Here is a 17,802-nt window from a genome sequence, read left to right as displayed (position 1 = left end):
GTAAGGTAATTTCTAGAACACTGATTTCTTCTTAAACACTTGTCCCTTGGGTGTTTGTTTCACCGCCAAAGCATGCTTCTTGCCAAGCACAACATTAATTTGTTTAGCCATGTTGTGGACCACCTCCCAAGCATATAGTCTTGCGCCCACACCTTCTTCCGTCGTACCATCAAACACAGCTTTCATCTTTTGGTATGGGTGATTTCTCCATAAGAATCTACGATGACGCAAATACACGGGTTTCCGCAAGTTGGGAAGAAATCTGCTAGCTATCCTATCCATGCATGTGACACACCCTACATCTCCCTTTGTTTTCTGGCCCGATGTGTTGCCTAATGTCGGCATATCTTGAATGGTGTGTAGCAGCATCGCATGTAGATCGAAAATCTCCTTTTTGTAAGCATCAAAACATTTTACAGCAGGCCCTTCTATCCACACTGTCAGCAGTTCTTCTCCCAATAGCTGAAAGTAAATGTTGATGCCATTTTCCAGGTTGCTTCGGGCCTCGGATCATTGACATCATAGTGTATTTTTTCTTCATACACAACCAAGGAGCTAGGTTATATATGCATAGAAGCACCGGCCATGTGCTGTGATTGGTGCTCATATCGCCAAAATAATTCATCTCGTCAGTACACTCCCCGAGCCTTATACTTCTAGGATCCTTGGAAAAGTTTTCAAAATTGTTGTTGATTAATTCCCACTGAGCCCCATCTTTTGGGTGCCTCATATACTTATCTACAATTCACTCATCATGATGCCACTGCAACCTCTTTGCCTCTCTAGGGTTTGCAAACAATCGCCTCAACCTTGGAATTAAAGGCAAGTACCAAACAACCTTGAACGAGATTCCTGTCTTGATCTCCTCATCCAATTTGTACTTTTCCTTTGCTCTCCTCCGCTTGTATCGTGCATGTTTGCATTCGGGACATGCACGCAAATCTTTGTACTCGCCACGGTACAATATACAATCATTCACACAAGCGTGTGCTACCTCTTGAGCATGCGTTGGTTTTCCCTTGAAGAGGAAAGGGTGATGCAGCAAAGTAGCATAAGTATTTCCCTTAGTTTTTGAGAACCAAGGTATCAATCCAGTAGGAGGCTACAAGAAAATCCCTCGTACCTACACCAACAAATAAGAACCTCGCAACCAACGCGATAAAGGGGTTGTTAATCCCTTCACGGCCACTTGCCAAAGTTAGATCTGACAGAGATAATAAGATAAATATTTTTGATATTTTTATGATATAGATTGCAAAGTAAAGATTGAAAAATAAAATAGATCGGAAACTTATATTATGGAAAATAGACCCGGGGGGCATAGGTTTCACTAGTGGCTTCTCTCAAGATAGCATAAGTATTACGATGGGTGAACAAATTACTGTCGAGCAATTGATAGAAAAGTGCATAGTTATGAGAATATCTAGGCATGATCATGTATATAGGCATCACATCCGCGACAAGTAGATCGAAACGATTCTACATCTACTACTATTACTCCACACATCGACCGCTATCCAGCATGCATCTAGAGTATTAAGTTCATAAGAACAGAGTAACGCATTAGGCAAGATGACATGATGTAGAGCGATAAACTCAAGCAATATGATATAGACCCCATCTTTTTATCCTCGATGGCAACAATACAATACATGCCTTGCTGCCCCTACTGTCACTGGGAAAGGACACCGCAAGATTGAACCCAAAGCTAAGAACTTCTCCCATTGCAAGAAAGATCAATGTAGTAGGCCAAACCAAACTAATAATTCGAAGAGACTTGCAAAGATAACCAATCATACATAAAAGAATTTAGAGGAGATTCAAATATTGTTCATAGATAATCTTGCTCGTCCTCAAGCAATATGATATAGACCCCATCCACAAGCTTAATTCCTGCTCGTCCTGAAGTAGGTAAATGATAAAAACAGAATTTTTGATGTGGAATGCTACCTAGCATAATTCTCAATGTAATTTTCTTTATTGTGGCATGAATGTTCAGATCCGAAAGATTCAAGACAAAAAGTTTAATATTGACATAAAAATAGTAATACTACAAGCATACTAACAATGTAATCATGTCTTATAAAAATAACATAGCCAAAGAAAGCTTATCCCTACAAAATCATATAGTTTGGACATGCTTCATTTTCGTCACACAAATGCTCCCATCATGCACAACCCCGGTTTCAGCCAAGCAATTGTTTCATGCTTTTTAACGCGCTTCAACCTTTTCAACCCTCACGCAATACATGAGTGTAAGCCATGGATATAGCACTATGGGTGGAGTAGAGTATGATGATAGGGATTATGTGAGAAAACAAAAAAGGAGAAAGTCTCATATTGGCACGGCTAATCAACGAGCTATGTAGATGCTCATCAATTGATGTCAATACGAGGAGTAGGGATTGCCATGCAACGGATGCACTAGAGCTATAAATGTATGAAAGCTCATCAAAAAGAAACTAAGTGTGTGTGCATCCAACTTGCTTGCTCACGAAGACCTAGGGCATTGTGAGGAAGCCCATCATTGGAATATACAAGCCAAGTTCTACAATGAAAATTTTCCACTACTATATGAAAGTGACAACATAGGATACTCTCTATCATGAAGATCATGGTGCTACTTTGAAGCACAAGTGTGGAAAAAGGATAGTAGCATTGTCCCTTCTCTCTTTTTCTCACATTTTTTTCTTTCTTCTCTTCCCCCCCCCCTTTTTTTATTTGGGCTTCTTTGGCCTCTTTTTTTATTTGGGCTTCTTTGGCCTCTTTTATTTTTCATAAAGTCCGGAGACTCATCCCGACTTGTGGGGGAATCATAGTCTCCATTAGCCTTTCCTCACATGGGACAATGCTCTAATAATGGAAATCATCACACTTCTATTTATTTACAAATCAAGAATTACAACTCAATACTTAGGACAAAATATGTCTCTATGTGAATGCCTCCGGTGGTGTACCGGGATATGCAATGAATCAAGAGCGACATGTATGAAAGAATTATAAAGGTGGCTTTGCCACAAATACGATGTCAACTACATGATCATGCAAAAGCAATATGACAATGATGGAGCGTGTCATAATAAATAGAACGGTGAAAAGTTGCATGGCAATATATCTTGGAATGGCTATGGAAATGCCATAATAGGTAGGTATTGTGGCTGTTTTGAGGAAGATATAAGGAGGTTTATGTGTGATAGAGCGCATCGTATCACGGGGTTTGGATGCACCGGCGAAGTTTGCACCAACTCTCAAGGTGAGAAAGGGCAATGCACGGTACCGTAGAGGCTAGCAAATTGCGGAACGGTAAGAGTGTGTATAATCCATGGACTCACATTAGTCATAAAGAACTCATATACTTATTGCAAAAGTTTATTATCCCTCGAAGCAAAGTACTACTATGCATGCTCCTAGGGGAAGGGTTGGTAGGAGTTAACCATCGCGTGATCCCGACCTCCACTCATAAGGAAGGCAATCAAAGAACACCCCAGGCTTCGAATTTGTTCATACAACGTTCACCATACATGCATGCTACGGGACTTGCCAACTTTAACACAAGTATTTCTCAATTTAAAAATTACCCAACTAGCATGACTCTAACATTACCACTTTTATATCACAAAATAATTATCAAGTATCAAATTTATCATAGTTTTTAATGCACTCTATATGAAAGTTTTTATTATACCTATCTTGGATGCTCACCATATCAGGACAAATTTTATAACAAAAGCAAATTACCATGCTATTCTAAAAGACTCTCAAAATAATATAAGTGAAGCATGATAGATCAATAATTTCTACAAAATAAAACCACCGCCGTGCTCTAAAAAGATATAAGTGAAGCACTAGAGCAAAGTTATCTAGCTTAAAAGATATAAGTGAAGCACATAGAGTATTCTAATAAATTCTGATTCATGTGTGTCTCTCCCAAAAGGTGTGTACAGCAAGGATGATTGTGGTAAACTAAAAAGCAAAGACTCATATCATACAAGACACTCCAAGCAAAGCACATATCATGTGGTGAATAAAAAATATAGCCTCAAGTAAAGTTACCGGTAGACGAAGACGAAAGAGGGGATGCCTTCTGGGGCATCCCCAAGCTTAGGCTTTTGGTTGTCCTTGAATTTTACCTTGGGGTGCCTTGGGCATCCCCAATCTTAGGCTCTTTCCACTCCTTATTCCATAATCCATCAAATCTTTACCCAAAAACTTGAAAACTTCACAACACAAAACTCAACAGAAAATCTCATGAGCTCCGTTAGTGCAAGAAAACAAACCACCACTTTAAGGTACTGTAATGAACTCATTCTTTATTTATACTGGTGTTAAAATTACTGTATTCCAACTCCTCTATTGTTCATACCCCCCAATACTCGCCATAGATTCATCAAAATAAGCAAACAACACACGAAAAACAGAATCTGTCAAAAACAGAACAGTCTGTAGTAATCTGTAACTTTCGAATACTTCTGGAACCCCAAAAATTCTACCAAAATAGGAAGTCCTAGATAATTTGTCCATTAATCTTCTTCAAAAGAATCAACTGAAAATCACGTTTCTGTGATTTATTAAAATTATTCTCGTGCCCACAAAAGTTTCTGTTTTTCAGCAAGATCAAATTAACTATCACCCAAGATGATCCTATAGGTTCTACTTGGCAGAAACACTAATTAAAACATAAAACCACATATAACCAGAGGCTAGATGAATTATTTATTACTAAATAGGAACAAAAAGTAAATAACAAAAATAAAATTAGGTTGCCTCCCAACAAGCGCTATCGTTTAACGCCCCTAGCTAGGCATTGATAATTTCAATGATACTCACATGAAAGACAAGAATTTAAGCACAATGAGAGCATCATGAAACACATGACAAACACATATAAGTCTAACATACTTCCTACGCATAGGCATCTTATAGGAAAACAAATTATCATAGCAAGCAAAAACTAGCATATGCAAGGAAGCGGAAAGAAACAATAGCAATCTCAACATAACGAGAGGTAATTTAGTAACATGAAAATTTCTACAATCATATTTTCCTCTCTCATAATAATTACATGTGGGATCATAAGCAAATTCAACAAAATATCTATCACATAAAATATTTTCAACACGATCCACATGCATGCAAAGTTGACACTCTTCCAAAATAGTGGGATTAACATTAACTAAAGTCATGACCTCTCCATACCCACTTTTGATATTATTGCAAACACTATTGTCAATCTCATATTCATCATGGGGCTTAAATAAGTTTTCGAGATTATAAGAAGAATCACCCCAATCATGATCATTGCAACAAGTAGTAGACATAGCAAAACTAGCATCCCCAAGCATAGGGTTTTGCATATTATTAGCACAACTGAGATCAATAGAATTTATAATAACATCATTGCAATCATGCTTTTTATTCAAGGAGTTATCGTGAATCTCTTCATAAATTTCTTCATCACAATTTTTAGATTCACGAATTCCAAGCAAAACTTCATAAAGATAATCTAGTGCACAAAACTCACTAGCAATTGCTTCATCATAATTGGATCTCCTAAAGAGATTAGCAAGGGGATGAGGATCCATAAACTTTTAGCAAGCAAAGATGCAAGCAAAAAGAAGGTACATGGTAACACAAGATCAAATGCGAGGAGGGCAAAGAAAAGGCAAAGGTGAAGTGGGGAAGAGGAAAACGAGAGGCAAATGGCAAATAATGTAATGCGAGGGATAAGAGTTTGTGATGGGTACTTGGTATGTCTTGACTTGTGCGTAGACCTCCCCAGCAACGGTGCCAGAAATCCTTCTTGCTACCTGTTGAGCATGTGTTGGTTTTCCCTTGAAGAGTAAAGGGTGATGCAGCAAAGTAGCGTAAGTATTTCCCTTAGTTTTTGAGAACTAAGGTATCAATCCAGTAGGAGGCTACACGCAAATCCCTCGTACCTACACAAACAAATAAGAACCTTGCAACCAACGCGATAAAGGGGTTGTCAATCCCTTCACGGTCACTTGCAAAGCTGAGATCTGATAGATATAATAAGATAAATATTTTTGGTATTTTTATGATATAGATTGGAAAGTAAAGATTGCAAAATAAAATAGATCAGAAACTTATATGATGGAAAATAGACCCGGGGGCCATAGGTTTCACTAGTGGCTTCTCTCAAGATAGCATAAGTATTACGGTGGGTGAACAAATTACTGTCGAGCATTGATAGAAAAGTGCATGGTTATGAGAATATCTAGGCATGATTCATGTATATAGGCATCACGTCCGCGACAAGTAGATCGAAACAATTCTGCATCTACTACTATTACTCCACACATCGACCGCTATCCAGCATGCATCTAGAGTATTAAGTTCATAAGAACAGAGAAACGCATTAGGCAAGATGACATGATGTAGAGGGATAAACTCAAGCAATATGATATAAACCCCATATTTTTATCCTCGATGGCAACAATACAATACATGCCTTGCTGCCCCTGCTGTCACTCGGAAAGGACACCGCAAGATTGAACCCAAAGCTAAGCACTTCTCCCATTGCAAGAAAGATCAATCTAGTAGGCCAAACCAAACTGATAATTCAAAGAGACTCGCAAAGATAACCAATCATACATAAAAGTATTCAGAGGAGATTCAAATATTGTTCATAGATAATCTTGATCATAAACCCACAATTCATCGAATCTCGACAAACACACCGCAAAAAGAATTACATCGAATAGATCTCCAAGCAGATCGAGGAGAACTTTGTATTGACATCCAAAGAGAGAGAAGAAGCCATCTAGCTAATAACTATGGACCCGAAGGTCTGTGGTAAACTACTCACACTTCATCGGAGAGGCTATGGTGTTGATGTAGAAGCCCTCCGTGATCGATTCCCCCTCCGGTAGAGCGCCGGAAAAGGCCCCAAGATGGGATCTCACGGGTACAAAAGGTTGTGGCGGTGGAAATAGGGTTTCGTGGTGCTCCTAGATGTTTTCAGGTATATGAGTATATATAGGCGAAGGAAGCCAGTCAGGGGAGCCACGAGGGGCCCATGAGGGTGGGGGGTGCACCTTGTTGGAAATATGCCCTAGAGGCAATAATAAAAAGTTTATTATTATATTTCCTTGTTAATGATAATTGTCTATTGTTCATGCTATAATTGTATTGATCGGAAACCGTAATACATGTGTGAATACATAGACCACAACAAGTCCCTAGTGAGCCTCTAGTTGACTAGCTCGTTGATCAACAGATGGTCATGGTTTCCTGACTATGGACATTGGATGTCATTGATAACGGGATCACATCATTGGGAGAATGATGTGATGGACAAGATCCAATCCTAAGCATAGCACAAGATCGTGTAGTTTGTTTGCTAGAGCTTTTATAAATGTCAAGTATCATTTCCTTAGACCATGTGATCGTGCAACTCCCGGATATCGTAGGAATGCTTTGGGTGTACCAAACGTCACAACGTAACTGGGTGGCTATAAAGGTGCACTACAAGTATCTCCGAAAGTGTCTGTTGGGTTGGCATGAATCGAGACTGGGATTTTTCACTCCGTATGACGGAGAGGTATCTCTGAGCCCACTCGGTAATGCATCATCATAATGAGCTCAATGTTACTAAGTAGTTGGTCACGGGATCATGCATTACGGAACGAGTAAAGTGACTTGCCGGCAACAAGATTGAACGAGGTATTGGGATATTGACGACCAAATCTCGGGCAAGTAACATACCGATTGACAAAGGGAATTGTATATGGGATTGCATGAATCCTCGACATCGTGGTTCATTCGATGAGATCATAGTGGAACATGTGGGAGCCAACATGGGTATCCAGATCATGCTGTTGGTTATTGGCCGGAGAGCTGTGTCGGTCATGTCTGCGTGATTCCCGAACCCGTAGGGTCTACACACTTAAGGTTCGGTGACGCTAGGGTTATAAGGAAGTTTTGTATGTGATTGCCGAATGTTGTTTGGAGTCCCGGATGAGATCCCGGACGTCACGAGGAGTTCCGGAATGGTCCGGAGGTGAGATTTATATATGGGAAGTTGTCATACGGCCACCGGAAATATTCGGGGGCATACCGGTATTGTACCGGGGCCCCCGGAGGGGTTCCGGGGATCCACCGGGAGGGGCCACCTGTCCCGGAGGGCCTCATGGGCTGTAGAGGTAGAGGGAAGGGAACCAGCCCCTTGGAGGGCTGGGCGCCACCCCCCCCCCCTTGGTCCCATGCCCCTAGGGTTGGGGGGGACCCTAAAGGGGGCGCCCCCCTTGTTGGGGGGCAAGCCCCCTCCCCTTGGCTGCCCCCCCCCTCTAGATCTCATCTAGAGGGGGCCAGCCCCCTTCCCCCTTCTCCCTATAAATAGAGGGGCGAGGGGAGGGCTGCAACACAACATCCAAGGCACGGCCCCTCCCCTCCCCAACACCTCTCCTCATCCGAAAGAGCTTGGCGAAGCCCTGCCGGAGAACTGCCACTCCATCACCACCACGCCATCGTGCTACTGCTGGAGCCTTCTTCCTCAACCTCTCCCTCCTCCTTGCTGGATCAAGGCGCGGGAGACGTCACCGGGCTGCATGTGTGCAGAACGCGGAGGTGTTGTTGTTTGGCGCTAAGATCGGAATCCACCGCGATCTGAATCGCTACGAGTACGACTCCTTCATTCGCGTTCTTGTAACACTTCCGTCTCGCGATCTTCAAGGGTATGAAGATGCACTCCCCTCTTTCTCGTTGCTAGATACTCCATAGATTGATCTTGTTGATGCGTAGAAAAAAATTTAATTTCTGCAACGATCCTCAACAGTGGCATCATGAGCTAGGTCTATGTGTAGTTTCTATGCACGAGTAGAACACAAGTTTGTTGTGGGCGTCGATTTTTTCAATTTACTTGCCACTACTAGTCTTATCTTGTTTCGGTGGCATCATGGAATGAAGCGGCCCGGACCGACCTTACACGTACGCTTACATGAGACAGGTTCCACAGACTGACATGCACTACTTGCATAAGGTGGCTAGCGGGTGTCTGTCTCTCCCACTTTAGTCGGATCGGATTCGATGAAAAGGGTCCTTATGAAGGGTAAATAGCAATTGGCATATCACGTTGTGGTTTTGGCGTAGGTAAGAAACATTCTTGCTAGAAACCTATAGCAGCCACGTAAAAACATGCAACGACAATTAGAGGATGTCTAACTTGTTTTTGCAACATATGCCTTGTGATGTGATATGGCCAAAAGGATGTGATGAATGATATATATGTGATGTATGAGATTGATCATGTTCTTGTAATAGGAATCACGACTTGCATGTCGATGAGTATGACAACCGGCAGGAGCCATAGGAGTTGTCTTAATTATTGTATGACATGTGTGTCATTGAATAATGCCATGTAATTACTTTACTTTATTGCTAAACCGTTAGCCATAGTAGTAGAAGTAATCGTTGGCGAGACAACTTCATGAAGACACGATGATGGAGATCATGATGATGGAGATCATGGTGTCATGCTGGTACGATGATGATCATGGCGCCCCGAAGATGGAGATCAAAAGGAGCAAAATGATATTGGCCATATCATGTCATTATTTCATTGCATGTGATGTTTATCATGTTTTACATCTTATTTGCTTAGAACGACAGTAGCATAAATAAGATGATCCCTCATAAATATTTCAAGAAAGTGTTCCCCCTAACTGTGCACCGTTGCGAAGGATCGTTGTTTCGAAGCACCACGTGATGATCGGGTGTGATAGATTCTAACGTTCGATACAACAGGTGTAAGCCAAATTTACACATGCAAAACACTTAGGTTGACTTGACGAGCCTAGCATGTACAGACATGGCCTCGGAACACGAGAGACCGAAAGGTCGAACATGAGTCGTATAGAAGATACGATCGACATGAAGATGTTCACCGATGATGACTAGTCCGTCTCGTGTGATGATCGGACACGGCCTAGTTGACTCGGATCATGTATTACTTGAATGACTAGAGGGATGTCTATCTGAGTGGGAGTTCATTAAATAATTTGATTAGATGAACTTAATTATCATGAACTTAGTCTAAAATCTTTTCAATATGTCTTGTAGATCAAATGGCCCACGCTAATGTTGCCCTCAATTTCAACGCGTTCCTAGAGAAAACCAAGCTGAAAGACGATGGCAGCAACTATACGGACTGGGTCTGGAACTTGAGGATCATCCTCATAGCTGCCAAGAAAGCATATGTCCTAGATGCACCGCTAGGTGAAGCAACCGTTTTCCCAGCAACTTAAGACGTTATGAACGCCTGGCAGTCGCATAGTGATGATTACTCCCTGGTTCGGTGCGGCATGCTTTACAGCTTAGAACCGGGGCTCCAAAAGCGTTTTGAGCAGCACGAAGCATATGAGATGTCCCAAGAGCTGAAAATGGTTTTCCAAGCTCATGCTCGGGTCGAGAGATATGAAGTCTCGACAAGTTCTACAGTTGTAAGATGGAGGAGAATGGTTCTATCAGCGAGCACATACTCAAAATGTCTGGGTTGCACAACCACTTATCTCAGCTGGGAGTTAATCTCCCGGATGACGCGGTCATTGACAGAATCCTCCAGTCGCTCCCACCTAGGTACAAGATCTTTGTGATGAACTACAATATGCAGGGGATGGTGAAAACCATTTGTGAGGTATTTTCAATGCTGAAATCAACGGAGGTGGAGATCAAAAAGGAACATCAAGTGTTGATGGTCAATAAAACCACTAGTTTCAAGAAAGGCAAGGGTAAGAAGAACTTCAAGAAGGATGGCAAGGGAGTTGCCGCGCCCCATAAGCCAGTTGCCAGGAAGAAGCCAAAGCATGGACCCAAACCTAAGACTGAGTGCTTTTATAGCAAGGGAAACGGACACTGGAAGCGGAACGCCCCAAGTACTTAGCGGACAAGAAGGCCGGCAACACCAAAGGTATATGTGATATACATGTAATTGATGTGTACCTTACCAGTACTCATAGTAGCTCCTGGGTATTTGATGCCGGTGCGGTTGCTCATATTTGTAACTCAAAACAGGAGCTGCGGAATAAGTAGAGACTGGCGAAGGATGAGGTGACGATGCACGTCGAGAATGGTTCCAAGGTCGATGTGATCGCCGTCGACACGCTACCTCTACATTTACCTATGGGATTAGTTTTACACCTCAATAATTGTTATTTAGTGCCAGCTTTGAGCATGAACATTGTATCTGGGTCTCGTTTAATACGAGAAGGCTACTCATTTAAATCCGAGAATAATGGTTGTTCTATTTATATGAGAGATATGTTTTATGGTCATGCCCCGCTAGTCAATGGTTTATTCTTAATGAATCTTGAACCTGATGTTACACATATTCATAGTGTGAATACCAAAAGATGTAAGGTTGATAATGATAGTCCCACATACTTGTGGCACTGCCGCCTTGGTCACATTGGTGTCAAACGCATGAAGAAGCTCCATGCAGATGGACTTTTGGAGTCTCTTGATTATGAATCATTTGACACGTGCGAACCATGCCTCATGGGCAAAATGACCAAGACTCCGTTCTCCGGAACGATGGAGCGAGCAACCAACTTATTGGAAATCATACATACCGATGTGTGCGGTCCAATGAGCATTGAGGCTCGCGGTGGCTATCATTATATTCTCATGCTCACTGATGACTTAAGTAGATATGGGTATGTCTACTTGATGAAACACAAGTCTGAGACCTTTGAAAAGTTCAAGGAATTTCAGAATGAGGTAGAGAATCAATGTGACATAAAAATAAAGTTCTTACGATCAGATCGTGGAGGGGAATATTTGAGTCACGAATTTGGCACACACTTAAGGAAATGTGGAATCGTTTCATAACTCACGCCTCCTGGAACACCTCAGCGTAATGGTGTGTCCGAACGTCATAATCGCACTCTATTGGATATGGTGCGATCTATGATGTCACTTACCGATTTACCGCTATCATTTTGGGGATATGCTCTAGAGACAGCTACATTCACTTTAAATAGGGCACCATCACAATCCGTTGAGACGACACCGTATGAATTATGATTTGGGAAGAAACCTAAGTTGTCGTTTCTAAAAGTTTGGGGATGTGATGCTTATGTCAAGAAACTTCAACCTGAAAAGCTCGAACCCAAGTCGGAAAAATGCGTCTTCATAGGATACCCTAAGGAAACCATTGGGTATACCTTCTACCTCAGATGCGAAGGCAAGATCTTCGTTGCCAAGAATGGGTCCTTTCTGGAGAAAGAGTTTCTCTCGAAAGAAGTAAGTGGGAGGAAAGTAGAACTTGATGAAGTACTGCCTCTTGAAGCGGAAAGTAGTGCAGCTCAGAAAGATGTTTTTGTGGTGCCTGCTGTCGTGGTCCTAAGACTGACAATAGAAAGTGGGGTAGGTATGGAGAGGCAAGATCTCAACTATGGTGAAGGTGAACACACAAGGTTTATGAGTTCAGGCCCTTCACAGTGGAAGTAACAGCCCTATGTCTCGATGCCCAGAGGCGGTCGATTGAATTATGTGTGTGATATTACAGGGGGTGCCAACCCTTGTGCCAGAGGAGGGGTGGCTTATATAGAGTGCGCCAGGACCTGGCCGTCCTCCATTACAAGGGACTTAATGTACATAAAGTAGGGGCGTTACAAGTAACGCCAGTCTTAAGTGTTGTTAATGAAATTAATGACTATAGAGCGAACGCATGTCCGTTGCCATGCCGAGTGACTCCTGGTCTTAGATAGGTCGAGTGGTTCTCTGTATGGTTGAGTACCGGTAGGGAAGGAAACCTCCGAGTGACACGATCGTCGAGTGGATTGAACTCGACCTCTTCGACCGGTGGTCTCCTGTTGTCTCTTGGTCCGTTTATCTTCTAGGGTAGTGACCTTGGGTAGGACGTATAGGTCAGGCCTATGACCCTACCCCAGGTCTGTATCCTCATCAGTAGCCCCCGAATGGATTAAGGTGTGAGTGGAAAGTAGGTTGAAGTTAAACCTGCTCCGGGATTTGCGCCTTCGTGAGTGTTTTCTGCAAGACTGAAGACCTGCGTCGGTACTTCATTGTCGACTCAGTCGCCTTGATCCATTCAGTGGGTTGTCGACTGAACTGGTGGCCTCATGCACCAAGTGTTGTGTTAGAGCGCGAGATCTCGGGCGCGATTGTCTGCTGTGTATCCCGGATTTCGCGAGATACGAAATTTCGGGGAAGCGCATGGGACGGAGAGCGCCGAAACGGGCGGTCCGGATAAACAGTGATGCCTCGATTACCATGCCACCTTTTTCGCCATGTACACTATGCGCAACTGTTGCGGGATTTGGCAGGATTGCTTGGTCCCACACATCAGTCACTCGGAAGCGGCCCTTTAAAAGGTGATGGGGCCGAGGCACTTGCACTGTGCATGCCTGTTCCTCCTTCTTTCTCCTCCGCCTCTCCACCGCGCCCAGCACCTCCGCTCTCGACGCCGCTGCTCTACCGCCATGGTGAAGGACAAGATGGCGGCGCTAGAGCATGCAAAGAAGGCGACGGGGGTGGCGAAAGGCAAGAAGCAGAATCGCGGGCCGTCGTCACGTGCGGGGCTGCCGCCAGGCTGGATCTAGGGCGATTGGATCCGGTCTTCGGTCCGGCAAGAGGATCTGGCCGAGCTGGAGGAGTCCAGACTGATCGCCAAGGGTGTGGCGAGGCTGCCGAAGGGGGAGATGGAACCGCAACCTCGACAGGGTGAGTGTGTTCTGCTCGCCACTCATGTCGACCAGAGTTTTTTGCTCCCTCTGCATCCTTTCTTCTAGGGATTCCTGAACTTCTTTGGCGCTCAGCTCCGCCATTTTTCTCCCAACACCATCACGTATTTAGCCGCATTCGTATTGATGTGTGAGAACTTCTTAGGTTGTCGACCGCACTGAGGTCTTTTCAAACATATCTTCACCATTCGCTCCCAGTCGGTCAAAAAGGAAAAGTCGAGTGACACGAAAACCCACGTCATCCAGATGTGTGGGGGTTTAGGTATCCAAAAGAGGCATAGGAGTGCCTTTCCTGCCATGACTCTCCCTGAATCTGTTAGAGGCTGGCAGACGACCTGGTTCTACTGCCAGGATGTCGCAGCTCCAGGTCAGTCGACTGGTCTTCCCCACTTCTCATTTGACCGAGTTCAGACTCATGCCCCACCGAAAGTGACCGCTGCTGAGACCGTGGAGACAAAGATGTTGGTGGAGAGAGTAGTCCAACTTATCAATGAGGGTGTTACCTGCCTGGACTTGCTGGAAGTGTTCCTCAGTCGACGCATCCAGCCTCTCCAGGCCCGCGATCATCCTATGTGGCTGTATTCCGGACAGGACGACACCGCTCGGGTCCATCCAGAAGAAGTGTCGTCTGATACTGTGGCTTTGTGGCTGAGGAGCATCACAGGCAACCAGGACAACCCCAGAGGATCTAGGCGGGTCATCCCTTTCGGCGACGGTAATCCGCCTGACAAGGTATACTCTTTGTTCCGACTGTTTCATCCTCATGCTCTGACTATACTTGATGTTGACTGACTCTTACTCGACCGATTTGTCCTGCAGGTATTCACTGAGATGCATTCGATGCCCAACGGCGAACAAGCTTTAGAGCAGGACCAGGAGGGGGAGGACAGTGAGGAGGAGAGTGGCGAGTGGGAGTCTCCGGGAGAAGAGGAGGAGGAGGAGAGGGAGGAGTCGGGCGAGGAGGAAGAAGTCGACTCGCCTCCGTGCTCCGAACATCGATCCAAACAGCAGCATGATCCGTCTGGCGGGTGCGGGAAGAGCGTGGCTCCAAGTGCCAATACTCAGAAGCGCACTCGGACGTCGACCCCGGAGCTGACGGAGAAGGTTGCCAAGCAGCCTAAAGTTTCTCCTCCCAAGGCTCGGAAGACTTTGCCATGGATCAAGATGGACGTCCCTGTTGCTTCAGGGTGAGTATCTTGCTTGCCTTTATGTAGGTCGACTGAAGATTTTCTTGTTTTGACCAACCGATTCATGTATCTTTCTAGTCCCACCTCTGCTGCCACTGACATGGACAACGACAAGGCGCGAGGAGACGAAGAGGCCACCTCACGAGTCGGTAAGTCCGTTCGACCAAGCTTCATTAAGTTGAGTGGATCGCAAATCGGCAGAGTTTCTGACTTTTCTCTCTTCCTGTAGTTGTGCAAGAAGTCGTTGTACTTCCTGATGACGAAGAAGAGGTGCCTCTACAGGAGAGGAGGAAGAGGAGTGGGAGCTCTGGCAGGAGAAAGCTTGAAGTTCAGGTCCCTCAGTCGATGCCGACGCTCAAGGCGGTGGTCAAATGTTTTGGAGAGCCTGTTCGGACCAGCGTCACATTCGCAAGCCCGCTAATGACTGATCGTCTGTCGGGCTCGACTGCACCGACTCCTACTGCTCCAGTGCAACCCCATGCCTCTAACCCAGCAACTACCCCGGCTGCCCTACAGCCATCACTCTTTGTTGCGTATCAAACTCCCGATGACTCACCGAGTGCTGCTAGGGAAGCTCTTCGCCAGGTGAACCTTGTCATGGAGCAGGTGAAGGTGATGCACGAAGCTAGCCAGGTGGCTTACAACGCCAGTACTGCCCTTCAGACCAATGTTCAGGTCAGCAAACCTCCAACTGAACTTTCGAATATTGTCTTATATCTGATCACCCACTGGGGTGTTTCTTTGCTTAGAGCTTGGGAAATTTTCCATGTCACTCGACTTGAGTTGAATCTTTACTATACTTTCTGAATCAGTGGGGGCACGCCGAGTGCACCCACTGGGTGTAGTCCCCGAGACCGCGGTCGACTGCTGGCAGTCGACTGAGGTCTTTAGAATGTATCTCTTTTTTTTGAACTCACGCTGGGCAGACCCTGCTGAGCATTGATCTGAACCAGTGGGGGCACGCTAAGTGCACCCACTTGGTGTAGTCCCCGAGACTACTGTTGAATATTTGATTCGGCAGTAGTCTTAGAGTAACTTTTCTCCATTGTTGTGCTTTATTTCTGTCGACTGATGCATCACTCTTGCTGACCGCAGAGGTCTTGTGATCTTGGAGCTCGGCTTTCCGAGTTAAAGAAGAAGCATATCAACGTTGAACTTGACCTTGAACTTGCAAAGAAGAATCTCAAGAATGCTCAACAAGAGACGGCCATCATGGGAGGTAACCATCCGACTGGCTTGTCTGCTTAGCAATTTGCACTTTTCACTTGACACAAGCAGAGGTGCGTAGTGAAAACCGCCAACTTCAGGCTCGTCTAAGAGTGTTGTTTCTTTAGAGATAATGAAGGATGCTTTGGAGAAGAAGGACCTAGACCTTGCTGCTGCTCAGAAGGAAGCACATGAGAAGACAACGTTGGCGGACCAGAAGCTGGCTTCAGTCGGCAAATTGGAGGAGGAGAACGCAAAGCTGAAGACTACTATCTCGAACGCTAATCAGGAGGTCGAGCAACTAAAGATGGACAAGGAGAACCTGACCACTAAAGTCAGCGGCCTCAGAGCCAAAACAGGCAAGCTGGAGTCCTACTTGGAACAACTTGCGGCAAAGCTTGTCTTGAAGCTTGAAGGTATGGCTGTTTGGTTAGGTAGCTGTCGTCGACTGAAATTTATGCAATATTGTCGACTCATTGTTTTTTGCGATGGAACAGAACTTTGTCAAGACTTTGAAGCTGAGACCGGGTGGGTCGAGATAGGTCTCGACCCCATCAACTGTCCCATGAAGGATGAAGTTGCGATGAACTTGCTTCGCTTGGTCACGCTTGGACGGTGCTGTCGACTATCTGGCTCGGCTGAAGGCTGCGATGACCCGAGTGGACACCGAACTCTAGCCTCAGGCAGAACTTTCCCAAGGTCTCGAGTCACTGATGCCTCGACTGGATCAGATTCCTGGTCGAGTACAAGAGTGGAAGAAGTCTTCTGCTCGCGGTGGTGCTGACGTTGCTTTGTCATTGGTTCGAGTACACTGCAAGGAAGCTAAAGAAGAGAAGCTGGCGGCCCTCAAGGTAGCAAATACTAAGAAGCACTCCTTCTAAGACTTCATGGACACCCTCATCGAAGCAGCTACCCGCATTGCCGACAGCATCGACCTTGACAGCTTCTGCGATCCAGCTAGTCCTTCTCCCGTCGAGTGACGGAAAAAACATTATGCCCCACTTTTATTTGCCTCGAAATGCCAAGTGATTCTATAATCGTTAAAACTCTTTCGGGCCTGACGCCCGAGTACTTTTAATCTGAGGTTAGGAACCTTTGGATTTATCTTTGAGTGGAATCTGTGGTTCTCTTGGATCGGTTTCTCCTCGCTTGATGCAGGTGCTAAGGAAGGATCGGCAATCGACTAGTTGGATGAGCCTTGGGCAGCATTGATCAGCTCATCAGCAAGGTACTCAACAATGGTCTTGACGTTCCTAGCATTAGCAAGGGACCAGCCGTAGGACGGGCCTTTGATAGTGCGCACAATCTCGTCCTTCTTCTTGACGGTGCAGCCCCCGGGGGAGGGGTGGGGAGGGTTGTGGTCGACCCGCACCGCTGCCCACCACTCTGTAGGACTTTTTTACACTTAGACGAGTACTGGACTGTAGCTAAGCCTCTGAGTGGGAGAGCTACTCACCAATCGGCGAGATTTCTCAAACTTAGGTGAGTACTGGACTGCAGCTAAGCCCCCGAGTGAGAGGGCTGCTCACCACTTGGTGGGATTTCTCAAACTTAGGCGAGTACTGGAGTGCAACTAAGACCCCGAGTGGGAGGGCTGCTCACCACTCAGTAGGATTTCTCAAACTTAGGCGAGTACTAGACTGCAGCTAAGCCCCCGAGTGAGAGGGTTGCTCACCACTCGGTAGGATTTC

The sequence above is a fragment of the Triticum aestivum genome, chromosome 1B (genome assembly GCF_018294505.1).
Source record: "Triticum aestivum cultivar Chinese Spring chromosome 1B, IWGSC CS RefSeq v2.1, whole genome shotgun sequence".
Lineage (NCBI taxonomy): Eukaryota > Viridiplantae > Streptophyta > Magnoliopsida > Poales > Poaceae > Triticum > Triticum aestivum.
The sequence above is the reverse complement of the archived record's forward strand: the minus strand, read 5'-3'. Positions refer to the sequence as shown.